This window comes from Terrapene carolina, unplaced genomic scaffold (genome assembly GCF_002925995.2).
Source record: "Terrapene carolina triunguis isolate 2854851 unplaced genomic scaffold, T_m_triunguis-2.0 Scaffold51, whole genome shotgun sequence".
NCBI lineage: Eukaryota > Metazoa > Chordata > Testudines > Emydidae > Terrapene > Terrapene triunguis.
Window position 1 is genome coordinate 534544 of NW_020664402.1, and position 20420 is coordinate 554963.

Here is a 20420-nt window from a genome sequence, read left to right on the forward strand (position 1 = left end):
CCTCCCCCTCCAGGTGCAGACTCTAGGACTCTGAGCATGAGGTAAGGAGCAGGGGCCCAATGGGCACAGCCCTCCCTGCCCCTCACGGCCAGGCTGTCCCAGGTGGGAGAGATCATCAGCACCGGGGGCCCAGGCACCTGGAAATGCAGTTGCCACTTCCTGGGGCAGTGGGGGAGGGGAAAGGGGGGGGTCACCCCCGGATGTGCCTCGGCGTCTGCAGTTCCTGTGCAGGCCCCGGTGGTCTCTACGCCCCCGCGGCAGGGCAGAGCGCTGCAGTCTCCACACACAGCCGCTCGGCGTGGGGGGGAGGGGTGGGGGGTGTCGCCCAGCAAACTGTGCCGGGCACAGTCCCATGGCCCCTTCTGCTAGGGAATCCCCCCAGCCCCACTAGGAGAGAGCCCTCTCTGGAGCGTGGCGTCACACTGGCAAGGGAGAGGTGCCTGCAGCCCACAGGAGGGTCAGACCACCCGCACAGCTAGTCAATGGCTGATCTCCAGCTGGGCCAGCGCCTGGCCAAAAGGGGGGGGGGTGGGACGGTAAGGGGGGGCACAAGGGTGAGAGCAGCAGGAATGGGGTGACATTAAGGCTGAATAGCAGAACCGCTGGCTCCAGCAGGCTGCGGGGCTGTCTCCTGGGATGCTGGAGCAAGGGGATTTTGAACTGGGAGCACTGGGGCAGTATCTGAGCCTTGCATATTGGGGAGCTCCCCATGTAAAGGATGCAGCATCCCCACCCGGTGCCTGGGACTTGCCACCTCTCTGCTCCCCACCCTTGGCCCTCTCCAGCAACTCTCTCTGCTGGGCAGCCTGGTGCCAGGGGACGGATCTATGCAAGTCACTCTGTGCACTGAGCTCTCAGCCAAGAAGCAGCCGTGAGGCCTTTTTGTGCAGCCAGGCAGGGCAGGTAACCTGATCCTGGAAAGGGGAGAGGCACCCCAGCCCTGCCCAGCAGAGCCCAGCTGGCAGCCTGCCAGGAACCCAAGAGCTGCGGCTCTTTGGCATGAAATGCAGATGGCAGCTGCCCTTGTGTTTAACATGGAGGTGCAGGCCCTGGCAACAACAGCGCCCAATGGCACTGCCCTCCCTGAGCCCCACCACTTGGTGGGAGAGAGGCAGCATGCTGGGGCAGGGGGCAGACACTTGTGCTGCCCAGCGGCAGCTCCAGCGGAAGCAGGACCCACGCCGTGTGTGTGCGCGGGGGGGGGGGGGGGGGGGATAGCACCAACAACAGCAAAGCAGGGGACTCCGGGGGGCTGGGTTCCTGCCCCATCACAGCAGCGGGACCTCCTCAGGCAGGGAAGCGAGGACATGGGCACAGTTCCAGCATCGAGAGACACGGCAGCGGTGCCTGGGCTCCCTGGGTTTAATCACAGGTAGAGAGTGTGGCTCTGCTGAGCATAGCGACCCCACGAGTGCCGTGTGCCCAGCCATGCCATCCCCTTACCACCTGCCACCTCCTCCAGGGCCTGGCATCAAAGCCCCTTGGCCAGGGCACTTCATGAGGGACAGAGTGGGTGCAATGCACTGCGCTGTGGCTATTGTCTGCCTCCCTGCGGAGCAGAGCTCGGGTGTCCCTGAGGGGCCGGGCATTAATCCCACTCCTGGGCCAAATGCTGGGCCTGGCTAGCAGAGAACACCCCCTTCTGAGTTCTCCACCAAAAACCCTGCAGGCCAAGTCCTAACTTTGGCAATACCTGGAAAGCCCCCCCACACACACACACACCCTGCAATGCCAGCCCCGATCCTGGACCTCATTAACCACTTCTACTGACAAGGCGGGAGCCCAGCTGGCTCTCCCAGAGGCTGTGCAAGTGCTCACAGGAGCCAGAGGCAACTAAAGGCAGCAGATCCAACCCCGATACGCCAGGGGGGCACCGAGCAGGGATCTGCTATGGGGAAGCAGCTCCAGGGCTGGGGACTCGGCAGAACCCGGGTTGGAACCGGATGGGCGGGGTAGCACCTCCCCTTCCAACACTCTGCAGGAGCAGACAGCACACACAGGCCAAATGGGGATGGCTAGAGAGTTGCATGGCTGGATTTAGTGCTGGTCGCAGGAGCTGGCTGGAGAGCCCTGGATGCTGGGCAGATACGGGCAGAGTAGCCTGCTTCCGCTGCCATGTCCCCCCTCCCCTGGAGAAACCAGCCAGTCTCTGGGGTCAGGGGGTCCTGGAACCCTGCGGAAGCTGCCAGTAAATGGGGGCTGACAGGGCAGTACCATGTGTGCTGAGAACACAAGGGGCTAAATGACCCCCACTGCTGTCCCCAGCTCTCTAGGTCCTTCTCTGGCCCAGCACGTCAGAGCCTCGCAACACATTGATCCAGTTGGCATTTGCCAGGCTGTCTTAGCCTTCACACCCTTGGGGTTCACCCTGCAGTGGGATTCTCACAAATGGGGGGCCCCTATCACCCTGGTGGGGCCCAATCCCATAGGAGAACTGAGCAAGCTGGAGACCTGCCAGTCCCCACAGCAGGAGGGTCGGACACAGGTGGGGCAGGGCATCCCAGCACTGCACAGGGAACAAATGTGGGGGGAGGCGTAAGAGAGAGACATTGAGCCGGAGGAGGGACAGAGAGAGGCTGGGCTGCCACGGCACAGCCCAGCCAGGGCAGCTGGCCTGGCTGAGGTGCCTGACCCCAACAGACGATTCATGGCTGGGTATCCCAAGCGGAGGGAGGCACCAACCTCCAGCCTCTTAGCTGCTTAGGTCCCACTCCTGGGGCAGGCCTTCGCTCTTTATCCACCTGGGCGGGACCGGGACTGACAAATGGGTTGGGAAAGGCCCCCTGCCACCCATCCTCTGGGTTCTAACCCTGGGCCAGCCAGGCCCCGGGAGAATGGGTGGAGGGTGTTCCTGGAGGGCCATTTACAGCCTAGAAACGATCACACATGGCTTGCACACACTGTCCCTGATACTGGGAGAGCATGAGACAGCATGTGTGTGTGACACACAAACACCCCAGTATCTCTCCCCCTTATCCTGTAAGTAACAACGCTGATCTATTTGAACTAGAGTTGGGGGGAGGGCAGCAGGGGGAGCCTGAGCGTCTGTGGGAGCCCCTGGTGCTGGGGTGGCTGGGACATGGAGTCACACACACACACACACACACACACACACACACACACCAGCTCTCCAGGGGCCTGTGCTGCCCCCATGGGAGGGGGGGGAATGACACACCAGGGGGATCATGCTAATCAGTACCGAGAATGCCAGGAATGAGTGTACCAGCTACCCACCCACCCACCCCTCCCTGCCTGGCTGGATCCCCACCCCACTCCCCTGTGGGGCACTTACACACCCCCAGGCAGGGGAGGGGGAAATCACAGGGACTTTCCACACTGCCCCCCCTCCCTGGGGGGTGGGGGCTCTGCAGTGACTTGCTCTGCTCCCAGCCTGGGGCAGCGGCTGGTATCAAGGGCTCCCCCGGCCCAGCGTTCACTTTCCAGGACCATGGGACTCTCCCCCCCCACACACACACACACGTGTACATCCAGCGCTGGGCAGGCTCCATCCTCATGGGACAGGACGCCCTGCTGGGGTCCCTGCGAGGGCCGCAGGAGATCAGGAAGCACAAAACCCAAGCCTAGGGGCTCAGGCGCCAGCTGGCCAAGGGGCTGAGAACAAGGCTGGGGAAGGTGGGGTCTGCTCTCTCTGTGCTCCCTGCTCCTCTGGCACTAGCCCCTATTGTGGCCCCTTGGCAGCATCCGGTAGCGCTCTACGGCTCCACTAACGTTGAACAGTCAGATGCAGGAGCGGGATAGGACAGGGAAGGGGCAACAGGCAGAGAAATCAGCAGGGCAGGGGCCACAGCAGGGAAAGGGGCAAGGCCAGGGGGCAGCCTTCCACCGCAGGGAGCGGACTGCGTATGGGCTGGTAGCACCAGGGCAGCGAGAGCAGCTGCACCCAGATGGGCAGGAAACAGAGGCCTCAGGTATAGCCATTCCAGGCCCATGAGCCCGCTGCAGCTGGCTGGCTGGCAGAGGCATGTGGCCTCCTGCCCGGGGACCCTACTCCCCTAACTCGCTGCAGGGTTCCTGGTCATCCTCACACACAGGGGCAGGGCACCGAGCACTGGTGATGCCGGGCCCCAAGGGGAGCGAAGAAGAGTCTCTCCCACCCCTAGGAGGGCTGGGGTAATTCCAGGCTGATGGCTGGGTTTCTGCTGTAGGCCAGATGCAGACACTTTCAGTTCCCTCTTGTCTCCGCTCCTGGTGGGAGGTGCTGAGCCCCAGTGCAACTGTGACACCCAGCCGGCCGCACAGTGGCTCAGATCCAGAGCAGCTGAGCCAGCACTCGGCTGTCCCTCCCCCAGTGCAGGGTATCGGATCTGCTCTGACCCAGATTCCCAGGGGCCTGAGACACTGCAATCTATCGGGGAACGAAACAACGGGCCAGCTCCATGCGTGGCCCCCGGCTGCTCGCCCGGCTCTCCCCACCAGAGCCTCCTCCTCTGCAGACCACCTGTCGTTTCCAATCACCCTCCAGCAGTGAGGGCACCCCCCCATCCTTCAGGGTCTTCAAGTGACAAGGCAAGATCTGAGGTGCCATCACATCGCAGCCAGGTCCCCTTGAGCTGGGGGGATGGAAAATATGTGCACTTGTTGTCCCAGCCCCCTTGACACGAAGGTCCCCGCCAGAGGGACCCTCCCCATCCCGCCCCAGATGGTGGCCTGGAAAGCGATGGGGTCAAACTTCAGGGTCAGAGGTCCCCGCTGGGTGTTTAAGGCGCTATCTTAGGTGGCACAGCCCTGCCCTCCTCCCCGGGATGCCCCCCACCCCAAGGGATGGAGGTCAGGATCGCCCGGATGCAGCTCGGAATTTACTCACAATTCCATTTCCAGGTCCACCCCCCCCAGGTAGGAACAAACTATGGAGGGGCAGGCTCCGATTCCCCCACCCCACGCCTAGGAGCAGCAAGGAGAGACAGGCCCAATCCCCCCAGGGCCTGCCGGGCAGAGCCCCTCATGCAATGGGAGCTGTTAGCCCGACCCCACCCCCATAGGGAGGGGGTACCTCCCACTCAAAGGGACTGGCTCTGCCATCAAAGGCTCCTTTGTCATGGAAAAGAATCTGTGTGCTGGCCCCAGGACCTTTCACCTCCACCACCCCATGGCAGTGCCCCAGTAGGGCAGGGTCTTGTTACACACATGGGCATGCACACACACTCCTCCTCGGCATGTGCACATGCGTGTGACCCTCCCCAGGCACACACACCAGGACACACGCAAACGTGATCTACTCCTACTGCTCCTAGTCCTGGAAGGGATCTTCCAGGGCCAGGCAGGGCCATAGCCATGAGAGGCTCCGGCCGAGCAGCCCCTTGGAAGTTTCTCTCCCCAGTTGCCCGAGGCCCTGTGACTGCTGGTGCTAGTTAAGCTGCCCCCCGCAGGCTGGCTGGGCCATGCTGGAAACTCGGCTGGAATCACAGCCTCTCCAATTGGGGGACTCCAGCCACCCACCCCCTAAGGGATCTCTCCCCACCAGGGCATGAAGCACTGAGTGGCCCGGTACCAAGCTCCGGGCTCGGGTTGCACGGGAGCTGATCTCCAGTCGTTCTGACACTGGCTGGGGGAGCAGCTATATATCCGGAGCCACTGCAGCGTATAAATCCCCATTTATCCTCCTGGCCTGGAGTGAGTGTGTAGAAACAGCAGGTTGGTGATGTGTTCCAGAGAGGCTGCTGGTTTTGGGAGCCTGATGCAAGGCTCCTGGGAGCAAATTTTCTGAGGCACTGGGCCCTCACAGCTCCCAATCAGTAAAAACATCCACTGTCTGGATGTAGGAGGACCAACAGGCCCAGCAAAATGGACTGTGCTGGGACACTGACTTAGGATGCTGATAGACTGGGATCCAGTCCTTCCTATAACCTTCTGCATTAAGCTAAATAGATGGAGCTCCTGGAGTCTCTCACTCTAAGGCAGGTTTTCTAATCCTTGAGTCAGTCTCCTGGCTCTTCTCCGCCCCCCTCTCCAATTTATCAACATCCTCCTTGAACTGTGAGCACCAGACCCGGACACAGGATTCCAGCAGTGGCTGCACCAGTGCCAGCTACAGAGGGAAAAGAACCGCTCTCCTCCAACTCCACATTCTGCTGCTTCTGTGTCCCAGGATCACATTAGCCCTTGCTCCAATCTTCCTGCAAAGGTGTAATGGTTTAGCTAGTCCTTGCCCTTTGTGCCAGGTGCTGTACCCCCACAGTCAGCTGAACCCAAGCTCCCACTCACAGAGGTTCTAGACACCAAAGGATTCGGGGAGGCTTCCATTCCAAACCTGCCTTCTCAGTTGCTTGTAACTTTTCAGTCCAAACTCACTTGATGGCTTTTCTGGGGGGGGGGTCTCCAACCAGGGAAATCCAGTGAGGCGTGGGGGGGGGGGGGGGGGGGGGGGGGAAGAGTGGGTCATTCACAGATATTTTTCACTCCCCTTGCTAATGGAAGTGATAGGTTCCCCAGGGCCCACACATTCCCTCTCCTTTATGATCCCCAAGAGCTTGACACTTTCCCCTTGGCAAACACAGCTCAGTAACCTGGCTCTGTAGCTCTCTCTCTCCCTTTGGCTTTGCAGCCAGCCACTTGCGCACCGCCTGATGGCACAGGAATGCTCTGGCAAAGGTCTACAAAACAAGCCACGGTAGAGCAGGTACACCATCACCCAGGGGTGACAGATCATGGGAGTCTCTGCAACAGTGACTGGAAGCGTGAAGGCGGTGGCTTGATTGCCTTGGAGTTTAACTGCTAAGCAGCTTGGTGCCTGGCTAGCATTCAGAGGGGACACAGTGGCATGAGACTGCTCTAAGATATGGTTCAGCAAAGGTTGGGGACCATCTGTTTCCTGGTCTCCCCCAAGAGGAATCATATTGCCCTTTGGTCTGTGCATGCCCTGTCCTGTGCTTGCTTTCTCGGGGCCCCCATGAGTCAAGATCAGACTCATCACGTGGCTGCAGGCATTTCAGCCCAAGCGGCATGGCCATACAGTCCCGGCCATCAAGAGGGGCCAGGTGCTGCAGCATGCTCACTGATCGCAGGTGAGGGGCTGTCACACGGATGCTGACTGCTTGTTTTCTCCGATCTATTGGCAGCCAATTCCATTGCTTGACACAGCAGGACCAATTCACTAGGGAGCAAGATTAATGACAGATGGGCTCTGCTGCCCACTTACCTATGGCTGGCCTGAGTGCATCACTTCACATTCCTTTACTCCGCTCACCACCCCTCGGGCTCAGCCCAGCCTCTGCTGCCCCCCCACCTCCTGCCAACCGGGCAGCCAGGGATGCAGCACACCCTGACCTTCCAAGACACTCACCCGGGGCCCGCCCAGCATTATATAAGTGGGTGGGTGGATGAGCCTCTGCTTAACCTAGTTACCTAGTGAACTATTTTCAACAAGCACCCGAGCCAACATGCAAGCTGTGAACCTGCCAGGACAGCGGGCACCGCACCCAGTGGGGGAGGGCAGATATGGAGTCAGCCACTGTTCTAGCGGCAGTGAGGGGCAGAGCAGGGGACCTGGGAGAGTTTCATCCGATTACAGCGAGGAGGGTTTGCAGCGGAGGCCGGGAGGCAATGTCTGCCCCATTTCTGCCCCTCTCTGGGCTTGGGGAAAAGGGCCTTCCAATGAAAGCACAAGGCCCTGCTAGGGTCTGACTGTCTGAGAGCTCCATCCCCTGGGATGGCCGCTAGTGGGCCAGGCTCGGGGGCCTGGAGTTAGAAGACCTTCTCCCCAGAGCTAACCCAGACTTCTGGCCCTCCTTCCACAGCTCTGCCCCCTGCAGCCCCACATGCTAGGACCGGCATGTCTGGCCTCCTGCTGGGCCGGAGCCCAGCCTGAGCTTGGGGCTCCAGCAGCAGTCACACTGCAAAGGGGGCAGTCATGAAGGAGCCAGGGCATTTCTGGCAGCGCTGAAGCAGACACCAGAGCGGCCTGCACTGCATGCTCAGGATGGAGTTCACGATCCACAGGCGTGGGGCTGAAAGTCTAGGTGGAGATGTCACTTGGCAAGAAGTCTCCCTCTCTTCCCCAAATCCCTCCTGCTCGTGGAAATCCCCTGCACAGGACAGGAGGGAAGCCACAGGAGTCTCTCAAAAGGAGGGGGGGGGGGAAGATGTTCTCTGAGTCTTGGCCATAACAATCATCCACGCATGGGCACTGTTCAAAAGAGCCCTGGAGCTGGAAGCTGCCACGCCCCCACCCCTAAAGCCACCTCTGGCTTCACCATGGATTCCAGCACCTGATTTTTGACCCCTCCCGTGTGTGGACGAGATGGTGAAGGGCCAACACACTGCGATTACCCTAGAGAGCTAGTCTACTGGGACAGTGCCTATGCAGAGTCACCGGAACGTGAGCCCATTCATAGCAGTGGGACACGAACTTGCCTTGCACCACGGCTCTGGACCATCTCTCATCTGTGGGACCAGTGCTGCCAGCTCTTTGGAAACCAGGGAACAAAGTCACACCACAGCAGCAGGCTCCACCCAGCCTCCACATCCCAGTGCACCCCACAGTGCAAACCAACCAACCCTTTCCAGGAGGTCATGCTACAGTGCCCAAGGGGTGGTGTCAAAGGGACAATAGATGGGCATGCCAGGCCAGGGCTGAAGCTAGCGGATTCTAGAGAAGACCCTTAAGCAGAGGCCAGGCCTGCAGGAGGGTGGGGGAAGGTGGGATTTAGGAGCCTAGAGGTCAGGAGATATTCCCAGTATGCACTGTGTTAAGCTGATGGTAAGGCTGGGGCTGGTCCCAACAAGCTGGGCCAATGGACCTGCAGCACTGCTGGCAGCCAAAGCATCGGACCAGCCAGGTTGCCTGATTAAGTTGCAGTCCTTGGTGTCCCAATGGTGGGAAGAGCGTGACCCTGCTCAGCCAAGCGTTACTCCGCCATCAGGTGGCCACAGAGTGCAAACAGGCAGCCCGGGGGGCGGGGGGGGGGGGCAGATACCATATTTCAGCCCCACAAACACTCATCACAGTAAATATCCCTAGCCACACCCCCCCCCACACAATGAGCTCCCCCTACAACCTCCTGCCACATGTCCCCACCTGGCCTTGATCTCTGCCGAAAAAACCCAATGCACTGCCATCCTAACGCTGGGGTAAAACGGACCAGCTTAGAGACCAAACCACAAAAGACTCATGCAGCAGTTGCCCTGTTCCCTGTCTGCGGCCTCTCAGTCCACCCAGTTGTGACAAACTGGGGTTCTGCTCACACCACTTCTGAATCATGGCTGATTTTATTATATTGGATCATGAAATCCCTGGTAGGAAAAAAGCCTCTGGGTATGTGGATCGCCCATCAGATAGCAGGGCTAGGCCCCCACGGTGACCAATCAGTACCCACCGATCCTCTGTTCAAAGTAAAACATCCCCAGAAGCCAAGAGCTGCTGCTGCTGGGTCAGCTGCTTGTCCCCAAGGCCCCAGCAAAGCAAGCAGCCTCTTTGGAGGGTCACTGCCATGCCTGCCCCACGACCCATGGGCCTGTGTCACACCAGAGGAGGAAAAGGCAACACTACAACGCCAGATGCGCCCTGCAGGGGCAGGCAGCCCCCCACCCACAACACCTGGAGAGACTCTCTGTGCTCCCAACCCAGCATCCCCCAAGCTGGGAAATGCGGTGGGTGGGTCAGGCCCAGTCGGGAGAAGCCAGCTGGACCTGCGATGGCCAGTCTGCAGGAGGAGAGATTCCCCCATTGCCAACGGCCGTACCAGACAACAGCAAGAAGGCAGAAAACCTCTGGTGGCACAGATAAGCCATTGCTTGGGCGCTGCTGGGCAGAAACCAGAAGCAGCCTGCAGCTCATTCACCTAAACCAACACGCCACAGAGACACTGTCCAGGGCCTGAAAACCGGCTGGAACAGCCCGAGTGTCAATCTAGGACAAGCTCAAGGATTCCGCCCCCCCTCCGCCGGCCCAAGGCCTCTCCCTTCCCATCCATCTGCACTCAGCTGGGCCGGAGTCCTTGGCTGGAGCCAAGAGGGGGGAAGCCCCCAGACCGCAGGCACTGACTGGAAACCCCCAAGCCCACTCCCACGCAGACGAGGAAGCCTCGCGTGTGAATTCCCAGCAACCCTGGGCTCTTTGGCAGCTCTCGCCACCCCGGCAGCCCCCTCCCAAGAGCCCGGCCTCCGCCAGCGCCTGGATCAGGGGCAGACCTGCCCCCTCTCCGTGCAGGGCTCTGCAGGCAGCCAGGCCCCAGGGCTGGCCCACAGCCCCCGACCCACTCTGGGCCCGTTCTTCCGGCTCCCTCAGGCATCGCCCGAAGGGGTCCTGCCCAGTGCCCACCTCGCCTTGCCCAGCCATGCCCGGAGCAGCGTCCCCGCCAGCACTCCCCAGAACCTGCCCCACACTGCGCAGGCAGCCGCAGCTGGGCGGCAGCGGGGGCCCCGGATGGCGACCCCGCTCCTACTCCCCAGCTGGCACCCGACCCACCTCGCCCATGGCATCAGCTCTGTTGCTATGGAAACCCACTTTTCCTGGGCATCCATCAGCCCGAACCCGAATTCAACCGCAACCAGGAGCATTTAAAACAAAAACAAAAAAACCCAACAAAAATGGCAGCTTCCCAGGCCGGGAGGGGGGGGGGAGCCGGGGGGACCCCCCTCCCCGCCCTGGAGCAGGCAGCTCCAGCGCCCCCGGCTTAGCCAGCCCCCCGATGCCTCCTTCCCCGCGGGCAGCCGGGCCGCTTGCAAAGGGTTTTCCTTCCATGCAACAAAGGAGAGGGCGCAAAATATCCTCCCCTTCCCGACGCGCTGGCCTCGGGGGGCGCCTTCCCCAGCCCCCGGCGGGCATCCCCTTACCCCAGCCCGGGGACGACGCCACCACCCCCCCCGCCCCCCTCCCCCGGGGCCGTGCCCAGCCCCCGCTCCGGCCCAGCCACTTACCTTCCAAGGAGACAAAAATGGCCCTTTGCCTTCCTCGCCCTCTTCCTCCCTGCGCGGCGTTGCTGGGGGGAGGGGGGGCTCACTGAGCCTGCTGCTGGCCCGGCTCCATGGCGGGGGGGCGGAGGGGCTCGGCGGGGGGGGAAGGGGGGGCTCGGCGGGTGTAACTAACAAAGCCCTGGCGCTGCGGCCCCTCCGTGCCCTGCCTCCGCTCCTGCTGCTGCCGCTGCCTGAGCCACCGCGGGGTGAGTGAGCCGCTGCGCGCAGCTCCCCACCTCCATCCTGCCTCCCTCCCAGCTCCAATTGCACAATAGCAGCCCGGCAGCCTCATCAATATTCATAGCCTGCTGGGAGGCTGAGCCCTCCCTCCCCCACCCAGGCGAAAGCAATGGAGCTCCTATCTGGAGGCAGGGGATTTTTGGGGGGGAGGGGGAGTTGGCTGCAGCCCCCCACCCCCACTCGGGGTGGGAAAGACAAACAAAGGGCTTTGCTCTCTGCTGGAGGCCGGGTTGGCTGCACAGGGGCACTGGGATTTCAGCCCGCGCAGGGAAAGGGCGACTGCGCGCCCCCACAGGGGTTGCCACCTGTGCGAGTGTCCCCCTTTTTTGAGGACGGTGTTCTGGGGGCTCCGCATGCCTCACCATGGGCTCGGGATCATCCCACGTGACCTGGTTGCGTGCCTACCTCCCAGCCACCCATCCCTGGCATTGTGACCAGCCGGAGAGCGGGGCGATGTGTCCCAGTTAGGAGGCCTCGGCTACAGTTCCCCATGGGAGTTTGGAGCCTAAATAGCCTTGGGGATCCAGGCCTTGGCCCTTTTGCTCATGCTTTCATCTCCGGAGGGCCTGGGCTTTGTTCCTCATGGCAGCCAAGACGATGCTGCCACCCACCCCTGACGTGTGTGCACCCGACTCCGCTCCCCAACACAGCACCTTACGCAATTCAGGCAAAACACCCGAGACCCCGCATCCAGGCACTTCACCCCTAACAGTCTCCCACGCCCACCATACGCTGTCGCCCCCACACAATTCCCAGATGAAAAGCACAGCTATGTATTATTGTTATGAACACAACACCCCCATCCCTCCCCCACACCCCTGATACACCCCGCATTGCCTGAGCCAAGCTGAGCTGCCATGCTCTGTACAGTAGAGATTCAGGTGCAGTATATTGTAGAATCATCTCTGAATGTAAACTCCTCCAAGGCCCTTAGCCCCTGGTAGCCCCATGGACCAGCAATGACATAGAATACTCACAGGCATAAAGCCCCCTCTGAGTAATAGCCTGGGGCAGGGGCATGTCAGATGAGGGGTGCAAGAGGAGGTTTGACCAGGGCAGTCCTTTGACCTGATGTTTTCCTGCTGCTGCAGCCCCCATGGTGCTATGATGGTGGAAGATGCACAGGGCCCAAATCAGCCCCTGAACAGGGGAGGCAGCACTGCAGGGAAGAACCCATCCCCCTCTCCTGGGCATCACTGCTCCCTAGAGGCCATTAGGGACAGGAGCTTTCCAAGGAGCCTGGAAACTCCGGCCTGTTTTTATGAAACCTGGCACCATTCCTCTTTGGGCCTACACAGCAGCTTCAGTTCCCCTCTGCTGGGGTTCCTCAGAGCTCATGCGCAGGGGAGCCCATTGCAGGGCCCCAGTGCAGCTGTCACCCACTCTGACAGGCGAAAGTGGAACATTTTACCTCTTTTTTTCAAACCGTTCCTGTTCCTTCCTGTCACTTAATTAATCTGGTTTTCCCCAGGACACGATCTGGGTGTCTCCTGGGAGCGGATTTGTTGTTTGCTTGAGTTTGTTTCAATGGCATATTTCATCACTATTTTATTTTCCAGCAGTGCAGCCAAAGACTCAGGGAATGTGCCCCCCCCCCCCCCCCCCCACACACACAGACACACTGCACTGGCTTAGAATACAGTTTGGTGTAGGATTTTGGTGCCCTCCGTGTGCCGATGCATGAACTTTTCCCCATGCAGAGGTGTCTCTATTGTAAGCTGTAACATGAAACAAATGGGTGCGAGGGTGCCAGAGTGCCAGCCACAAGCCACTGGGGCTCTCAGAGTAGGCCCTGGCTAATCAGCAGTGGAATAGTGCACAGCACTTCCATGTGATTTCCCATTAGGGTTCAGAATGAACAATCAAGGCACACAACTCTGTTTCAGCACCATGGATTGAGTTAGTCGCCCATGGATGTTGCAGAATAAATGCAGGCATGTGGCTTGGTGGGATGATGATGTTAAAGGCCTCTCCAGTCCCACCTTTATACTTCCTCCTTCCTCTTCAGCTCTTTCTCTTTTTCACCCCCTCTTTTTCACTTCCCTGACTCCTTGGTATTAGCAGCCCTGGAGACAGCAGCCATGCCTATTCCCAGCGGAGGGTGCTGCTGCCCGTTGGTTTGGGAGTGTAACATGGGCCAGAGAATTTTATCAGTCACCTCTTCATGCAGCCCAATACCTTGTGTTTGGCTAAAGCATCCTCCAGAAAGGCAGCCAGTCTTGATCTGAAGACATCAACAGAGGTAGAAGCCACCACTTCCCTGAGGAGTTTGTTGCAGTGGTTACTCACCAGCACTAGTACAAATTTGTGCCTTATTTCTCATTTTAATTTGTCTGGTGTCAACCTTCAGCCATTGGTTCTTGCTCTGCCTTTCTCTCTATTAGCACCTGGTGTTTTCTCCCTGGGAAGGGTGTTGTGTGTTTGTACAGCACCGGGCACAAAGCATCCAGGACAAGGGCTCTGAGGTGCTATGAGAATACAAAGACTGAATAATAACAATAATACTCACACTGCAATCACATCACCTCTTGAGCTTTTTTTTTGACAAGCTGAACAGATCCATACCTTGAATAATGTTTGCGGCACTTCTCTGCACCCTATCCAAATTTCCAACAGACCGAGGGTCTATCCAAGTTCTGGCCCAGAGTCCCCAGTCATGGGAAGGACAGCTGACCACACTACAGTATTATTCTGACCTCCCTTTCTCCCACAAGTCCATCTCTTCTGCTCCCTCCAAGATTCCTACACTGAGAAATAAACCAAGTATTTGACAAAACATTCACTTAATTTCACCTTTAAAACTTAGACCTTTCGTATAGATTCTACTAAGTGGGATACAACTCCAGTAGCAGAGCAGTAATGACACCTTGTAGCCATTTGCACTGCCATCATTAGGTTCCAGAATCAAGAGCCCTATTAAATGGATGCAGCACACTGCTTCACACTGGCTGCCTGCAGACTCAGGAATGCAGCCTGGTCTCACACAGAAGCTTTTCTTCTTCCCAGCTAAAAAGGGCTTTGCTTGAATGAAAGCTGAAATCTGGCAGGACGTACTGGATACTTCACTCCTGCCCCTCCACAGGAGACCTTCATTCAGAGGAGGGCAGGGGCTCTGAGGCAGTTATTCCCACTGGCCCTGGATACAGGAAAACACGTTAATTTTTACCCACTGTTCAAAGCTGAGACAAGAGGCACCATGTCAAGGCTCTGCTCACTGCCCGACCCCCGACGGCACTGCTGTGGTATGAAGCCAGGAGCTAGTGATGTGAGGATGTCCCCTCCCTGATCTGTCCTGGAACAACTGACACCCGACTCCAGAGTGACCACTGAAGCCGCTGCATGCTGCAGCAGGACTTCCGGGGAACGTGTATGCAGTGCAGACTCGCCCAGGGTAGCTCAGATCCTTGTACCCCACTCTTGAGTCAGCAACAAGGGGGGAGGGAGGGGCATTTCTGAATGATGGATAACGCAGGTTGGAGAGGGCCTCAGTTGCTTTTCACACTGTAAATTCAGGTCTGGTCCCAGAAGGCCCTGTAGATGTCTGGAGATCTGGCAGGGTTACGACGCCAACCAAGCTCTGACTGCTTCAGACTCCTCGCCATTCTCTCAAATGCCTGCCAAACCCTTGGGGAAAAAGCTCTCTGCTCCCTCCAGAGAAAGGCTGAGAGAGCTCTAAGGAGTCCTCCTGCAAGCTCATCTCAGGCCTTTGTTCGCTATCATACAGCAGCCAAGAAGTTGCAGACTTGTTATTTCCTTCGCAGGTCACCTTTCTGGAACATCCCCCTCGAAGCTCACTCTCCCTCCAGGAGGCTGTTGAGCAGAGCTGGGGTTTGCTGTTGCTGTGACCTCCTTGGAGATCCCTCAGAGAAACGATGTTTCCAAATCTTTCAGCAAATGTTACATGATTTGACTCTCTCTCAATCCCTGCCTGGAGCACGAAGCCAAGGCACAACTGGGCCAGCGCAGCAATTTGCAAATGGAGAATAAAGCCAATTGTACATGGGGAAAATGACCAGGAAAAAAATCTTTGTTAACTTCTAGGTGTCACCTACCTTAGGGGGAGACACTTGGAGAATGCTGTGCTTCCCTCAGAAAGCACAGAGCCTGTTAGCAGATCAAAGATACAGTCTAGTTAGCTGATTTCCCAGTTACTGATGTGATGAATTGGTTCATCATTCTAGATTTGTCGCATCATGCTACAAAGGGTTAATGATTGCTATGAAGTGGGTCCTTGATACATGGACAATCACTCACATAGTGTGCTAAGCACCTTTCTTTCAGGCTAAGTGGAAGGAGTAATTAAATGGCCCTTTATGTAGCAATAGCTGGAAGCAATAGAAGTCACCACCCAAAGCACTAGGCCGTATGGTCTGAGGGGTTTCCTTGGAATTGGTTGCAAATGTGGGTGCCAAGGGATTATTTGGCAAGCAGTTTGTGTGCCGGAGCAGAAAAAGCCAACATCGAGAGAAGCAGTTATGAGCCTGGCCCTGAGAGGAAGCAGAGAGCCCTCTGGAGAGGTGAACTGGGGGATTTCTGAGCAAGGAAACTGCCTGCTGATTTTTGTTTCTACTGTGTGCAGGGAAAGAGGACATGGTGTATGTTCCCTGTAAATGAACAGGATGGCACCAGAGAAATATCTACCTCATATCGTCAATTTCCCCTCCTCACAGAAACAAGCCAGTGAGGCCCCGGATCTCCACTCACCGCTCGAGCCCAAGGAGCAAGAGTCCCTGAGGTTCATCCCCAGACTTCGTAGCGTCTGTGCTTTTTGCTGAAGTGGAGCCTTCCATTTGAATGTCTAGGCCAATGTTTCAACCCACACCCAGCCAGCCTGTCTCCCCCCAGCTACTGGGCTGGCTGGCCTGGAGCTCAGACATGATGCTAGAGTCCAGCTAGCTCTTACAATGACCAATGGGAGCCCCGAGGCAACCTAGAGAGCACAATGCCCCATCACCATCCCTCCGGGCTAAGGGTAGCGCCGAGCAGGCAGGCCAGTGCAAGGCAGAGAAGGACTCCTAGGGATGGGTGTGGGGGGGGGGGGGCGCAGAGAGACGGGCAAGGGACAGATCAGAGTCAGGACAGCTGCTGCAGAGGGAGAAGAGCTCTTGTCTGGGACCCCTCACACTCTTGCAGCACCTTCTCCCTGGGCAGAGGAAACATGTTCACAGCTGGGAGCCAGTGCTTCTGGAACAGCCTGGGCTCGCTGGCTTTCCCTAAGCCAGGCCCTGCACTCTGAGCCTCTCACCCCTGCACCGGTTTTTGCCTCCCTCATCTGGCAGCTGCTTTGGCCTGAGGGCTACCCTAAGTTGTGACCCTATTTCTCTGGAGCTTTGCAGGGGTGCAAGAATCTCTGGGGACAGGTCCACCTCAGCCACACCCCCTTCCTCCTCTGGCCCATCCCATGCCCAGGGCTTCTGCAGTCAGCTGAGCACAGGGGGTTCCCTAGATAGGGACACAGAGGGGCCCTCACCCCTGCCCTGTGGCTCCTTTACAGGAGCCTCACTGGCAGATCAATAGGATGTCAGGCAGGAAGCCTTGGACACCTGCTGGACCTGTAGACAGCCACTGAACTGAGGAACACGCTCTTCTGCCTCCCAGCAGCCAGGCGTTGCTTCCCTCCTCTCCGATGGTCACCCAGCTGCAGTGCCCCCAGCACCCCTCACCCCCAGGAAGGCCTGAGGAGGACCTCAAACCAGAAGGACTGATGGGAACATCACAAGCCTCTAGGCAGCTACCCCACCCCCGCCTTGGGATGTAAGAGCTAGGGAGACTCTGGGCCACGGAGGCCCCTCTGACTGCAGCACCCAAACTGGGCACAAGGGGATTACACTGTCTCCCTGCCCCCCAAACACACCCAGAGCCGGGCACAGGGCAAGCATCCCCAATCCCCGCCCCCCGGCCAGAGGCACCCAGCCCCCCTCCTCCCCTGAAGCTGGGTGCAGGGCAGGCACACCCCAATCCACACAAGCCAGGGGCACCCTGCTGCCCTCACGCGCTCAAGCTGGGCTAAGGGAAAGCACCCCCAACCCCCTCCAGCCAGGTGCAGGACACCCTTGGTCTGGTCATAAGAACATAAGAATGGCCCTACTGGGTCAGACCAAGGGTCCATCTAGCCCAGTATCCTGTCTTCTGACAGTAGCCAGTGCCAGGTGCCCCAGAGGGAATGAACAGAACAGGGAATCATCAAGTGATCCATCCCCTCTTGCTCATTCCCAGCTTCTGGCAAACAGAGGCTAGAGACACCATTCCTGCCCATCCTGGCTAATAGCCATTGATGGACCTATCCTCCATGAATGTATCTAGTTCTCTTTTGAACCCAGTTATGGTCTTGGCCTTCACAACATCCTCTGGCAAGGAGTTCCACAGGTTGACTGTGCGTTGTGTGAAGAAATACTTCGTTTTATTTGTTTTAAACTTGCTGCCTATTAATTTCATTTGGTGACCCCAGTTCTTGTGTTTTGAGAAGTAGTAAACAACACTTCCTTATCTACTTTCTCTACACCAGTCATGATTTTATAAACCTCAATCATGTCTCCCCTTAGCCGTCTCTTTTCCAAGCTGAAAAGTCCCAGTCTTATTAATCCCTCCTCATATGGAAGCCATTCCTTACCCCTAATCATTTTTGTTGCCCTTTTCTGAACCTTTTCCAATTCTAGCATATCTTTTTTGAGATGGGGCGACCACATCTGCACACAGTATTCAAGATGTGGGCATACCATGGATTTATATAGAGGGAAGATGATATTTTCTGTCCTATCATCTATCCGTTTCTTAATTCTTCCCAGCATTCTATTAACTTTTTTGACTGCCGCTGCACATTGAGTGGATGTTTTCAGAGAACTCTCCACAATGACTCCAAGATCTCTTTCTTGGGTGGTAACAGCTAATTTAGACCCCATCATTTTATATGTATAGTTGGGATTATGCTTTCCAATGTGCATTACTTTGCATTTATCAACATAAAATGTCATCTGCCATTTTGTTGCCCAGTCACCCAGTTTTGTGAGATCCTTTTGTAGAGCTTTGCAGCCTGCCTGGGTCTTAATTATCTTGAGTAATTTTGTATCATCTGCAAATTTGGCCACCTACTCTGTTTACCCCTTTTTCCAGATCATTTATGAATATGTTGAATACGACCGGTCCCAGAACAGACCCCTGGGGGACACCACTATTTACCTCTCTCCATTCTGAAAACTGACCATTTATACCTACCCTTTGTTTCCTATCTTTTAACCAGTTACCAATCCAAGAGAGCACCTTCTCTCTTATCCCATGGCAACTTACTTTGCGTAAGAGCCTTTGGTGAGGGACCTTGTCAAAGGCTTTCTGAAAATCTAAGTATACTATATCCACTGGATCCCCTTGGTCCACATGCTTGTTGACCCCTTCAAAGAATTCTAGTAGATTGGTGAGGCATGATTTCCCTTTACTAAAACCATGTTGACTCTTCCTCAACAAATTATGTTCATCTATATGTCTGACAATATTGTTCTTTATTATAGTTTCAACCAGTTTGCCCAGTACTGAAGTCAGGCTTACAGGCCTGTAATTGCCAGGATCACCTCTGGAGCCCTTTTTTTAAAAATTGGCATCACATTAGCTTCACATTAGCTATCCTCCAGTCATCTGGTACAGAAGCTGATTTAAATGATAGGTTACAGACTACAGTTAGTAGTTCTGCAATTTCACATTTGAGTTCCTTCAGAATTCTTGGGTGAATACCATCTGGTCCTGGTGACTTATTGCTGTTTAATTTATCAATTTGTTCCAAAACCTCCTCTAATGATACCTCAATCTGGGACAGTTCCTCAGACCTGTCACCTAAAAAGAATGGCTCAGGTTTGGGAATCTCCCTCACATCCTCAGCTGTGAAGACGGATGCAAAGAATTAATTTAGTTTCTCCGCAATGGCCTTATCGTCCTTGAGTGTTCCTTTAGCACCTCGATCATCCAGTGGCTCCACTGGTTGTTTAGCAGGCTTCCTGCTTCTGATGTACTTAAAAAATTTTTTGCTATTACTTTTTGAGTCTTTGGCTAATTGTTCCTCAAATTCTTTTTTGACCTTCCTAATGGTATTTTTATACTTCATTTGCCAGTGTTTATGCTCCTTTTTATTTTCCTCACTAGAATTTAACTTCCACTTTTTAAAGGATGCCTTTTTGCCTCTCACTGCTTCTTTTACTTTGTTGTTTAGCCACGGTGGCTCTTTTTTGCTTCTCTTACTATGTTTTTTAATTTGGGGTATACATTTAAGCCTCTATTATGGTGTCTTTAAAAAGTTTCCATGCAGCTTGCAGAGATTTCACTTTTGGTGCTGTATCTTTTATTTCTGTTTAACTAACCTCCTCGTTTTTGTGTAGTTCCCCTTTCTGAAATTAAATGCTAAATTGTTGGGCCGCTGTGGTGTTTTTCCTGCCACAGGGATATTAAATTTAATTATATTATGGTCACTATTACCAAGTGGTCCAGCTATATTCACCTCTTGGACCAGATCCTGTGCTCCACTTAGGACTAAATCAAGAATTGCCTCTCCTCTGGTGGGTTCCAGGACCAGCTGCTCCAAGAAGCAGTCATTTAAGGTGTCAAGAAACTTTATCTCTGCATCCCGTCCTGAGGTGACATATATCCAGTCAATATGGGGATAACTGAAATCCCTCATTATTATTACTGCGTTTTTTATTTTAATAGCCTCTCTAATCTCCCTGAGCATTTCACAGTCACTATCACCATCTTGGTCAGGTGGTCGGTAATATATCCCTTATTATTATTAGAGCGTGGAATTTCTATCCATAGAGATTCTATGGTACAGTTTGATTCATTTACGATTTTTACTTCATTTGATTCTACGCTTTCTTTCACATATAGTGCCACTCCCCCACCAGCAGGACCTGTTCTGTCCTTCCGATATATTTTGTACCCTGGTATTACTGTGTCCCATTGATTATCCTCATTCCACCAAGTTTCTGTCATGCCTATTGTGACGGGTTGGGTCACAGAAACCCCTTTGGGACTGCCACCTGATGTGCTGGGACTACCTCTGAGCCTGTTTTCCCTGCCAGCTTGCGACTTCAGTATCTTGCCTTGTTTGAGCTAGACACGCTTGCCTGCTGCAAACACAGATCCAAGTCTGAACCGTGTCCCCCACAAGCTGCAGGCTTAACTAAAAACAGCTTAAGAAGTGCTCCTTTCTCTAGCACTCAGATATCCAGCTCCCAATGGGGTCCAAACCCCAAATAAATCCGTTTTATCCTGTATAAAGCTTATACAGA

The 20420-nt window shown here is 56.0% G+C and overlaps 1 protein-coding gene across 2 annotated transcripts in view; it reads right to left on the reverse strand.

Annotated features, from left to right (window-relative positions):
- Positions 1-11157, reverse strand: part of LOC112119358 (zinc finger MIZ domain-containing protein 2) — a 42816-nt gene extending 31659 nt beyond the window's left edge. For both annotated transcript variants that reach the window (XM_024217982.2, XM_024217981.2), the window contains exon 1: positions 10876-11157. The gene's annotated coding sequence lies outside the window, so the exon portion shown is untranslated. The remainder of the gene's footprint in view (positions 1-10875) is intronic.
- Positions 11158-20420: the final 9263 nt, after the last annotated feature.